This window comes from Rhinopithecus bieti, unplaced genomic scaffold (genome assembly GCF_001698545.2).
Source record: "Rhinopithecus bieti isolate Rb0 unplaced genomic scaffold, ASM169854v2 scaffold_9876, whole genome shotgun sequence".
NCBI classification, from domain to species: domain Eukaryota; kingdom Metazoa; phylum Chordata; class Mammalia; order Primates; family Cercopithecidae; genus Rhinopithecus; species Rhinopithecus bieti.
In genome coordinates, this window is record NW_016806295.1 from 554,182 (window position 1) to 556,369 (window position 2,188).

General features: G+C 41.5%; 1 pseudogene; it reads left to right on the forward strand.

The window, feature by feature from the left end:
- The window catches only part of LOC108531791 (ubiquitin-conjugating enzyme E2 C-like), a 1,030-nt pseudogene extending 322 nt beyond the window's left edge, over positions 1–708 (forward strand).
- Positions 709–2,188: the final 1,480 nt, after the last annotated feature.

The following is a 2,188-nucleotide window of genomic DNA, read 5'->3' on the forward strand; positions in this document are numbered from 1 at the left end:
AAAAAAAAAAAAAAAAAAAAAAAAAGATTATCAGCTGATTTCTCAGCAGAAACATAGGCTAGAAAGGAGTGAGATGTTATATTCAAAGTACTGGAAGAAAAAAACTTTTGTCAACCAAGAATATTATCACCAACAAAACTGTTTTTCAGAAATGAAGGAGAAGGCAGCCAAGTGGTCTCCCAAAACCACAACCCAGCTGCCACTAGCATTGTCACCACTCATAAAAGAACTGAGCTGAGTGGGGGTGCTGCCCAGAGTCCTGTGGGCAGAAGACTATAGCAGGAGCTGATGACCCTCATGATGTCTGGTGACAAAGGGATTTCTGCCTTCCTTGAATCAGACAAACTTTTCAAATGGGTAGGGACCATCCATGGAGCAGCTGGCACAGTATATGAAGACCTGAGGTATAAGCTCTTGCTAGAGTTCCCCAGTGGCTACCCTTATAATGAGCCCACATTGGAGTTCCTCACACCTTGCTACCACCCCAACATAGACACCCAGGGTAACATATGCCTGGATATTCAGAAGGACAAATGGTCTGTACTGTAGGGCATCAGGACCATTCTGGTCTCCATCCAGAGTCTGCTAGGAGAACCCAACATTGATAGCCCTTTGAACATGCATGCTGTTGAGTTCTGGAAAAAAGCTTCCCACAGCTTTTACCTGCAAGAAACCTACTCAAAGTAGGTTACCAGCCAGGACCTCTGAGGCAGGCTGCCCAGACTGTCTTTTTTTTTATGAAGTGGAGTCTTGCTCTGTTGCCCAGGCTGGAGTGCAGTGGTGAGATCTCAGCTCACTGCAACCTCCACCTCCCAAGTTCAAACGATTCTCATGCCTCAGCCTCCTGAGTAGCTGGGATTACAGGCGCCCGCCACCACACCCAGTTAATTTTGGTATTTTTAGTAGGGATGAGGTTTCACTATGTTGGTCAGGCTGGTCACAAACCCCTGACCTCAGGTGATCTGTCCGCCTTGGCCTCCCAAAGTGCTAGGATTACAGGCATGAGCCACCGCGCCTGGTCTCCCTGCCTCTCTTTGTGTCGTCTAAGTTTTCCTTCGATGGTCTGTCCTGTCTGTGATTTCTGTATAGGACTCTGTATCTTGAGCTGTGGTATTATTTTTGTTTTGTTTTTGTCTTTTAAATTAAGCCTTGGTTGAGCCATTGTGATGTATATTAAATAAATACATTTTGGTCATTAAAAAAAGAAGGTGAAATAAAGACCTTCCCAGAAAAATAAAAGCTGACGGTGTTTATCCACACTAAACCCACCTTACAAAAAGATGCTAAGTTCTTCAAGTTGAAACAAAAGGACACTTGACAGCAACACAAGGGCATAAAAAATATAAAGCGCTCAGTAAAGGGAGGCATATGGAAAAGTACAGAATCCTATAATATTCTAATGGTTGTACATAAATCACATTTAATCCTGGTATAAAACTTGAAAGATAAAAGTATAAATAGAACTATAACTATCAAACTATGTTAATGAACATAAAATACAAAAATAGGCACTTTGTGAAATAAATAACATAAAGTAGGGGGGTATAAAATTTTGTATGTAACTCATATTAAGTTTCTGTCAGTTTAAAATAAATGGCTATAATGATAAGGTATTATACTTAATCCCCATGGTAGTCACAAAGGAAATATCTGTAGAAGATATACAGAAGAAAATGAGAAAGGAATCAAACACGTCACACAAAAAAATGAACAAAACCTAATGAAAGGCAGCAAGAAAGGAAAAGGGACAAAATAACTGCAAGGTATACAAAAAACAATCAAGAAAATGGCAAAGTAAGTCCTTTCCTGTCAGTAATTATTATATATGTAAATCAAAAGAAATAGAGGGCTGGGCATGGTGGCTCACACCTGTATTCCCAGCACTTTGGGAGGCCAAGGTGGGCGGATCACCTGAGGTCAGGGGTTCAAGACCAGCCTGGCCAACATGATGAAACGCCATCTCTACCAAAAATACAAAAAATTAGCAGGGCATGGTGGCGTGCATCTGTAATCCCAACTACTTGGGAGGCTGAGGCAGGAGGATCGCTTAAAGCTGGAAGGCAGAGGTTGCAGTGAGCTGAGACCGCACCACTGCACTCCAGTCTGGGTGACAGAGCAAGACTCCATCTCAAAAACAAAACAAAAAAAAAAAAAAGAAAGAAAGAAAGAAAAAAGAAATAGAGAGTGG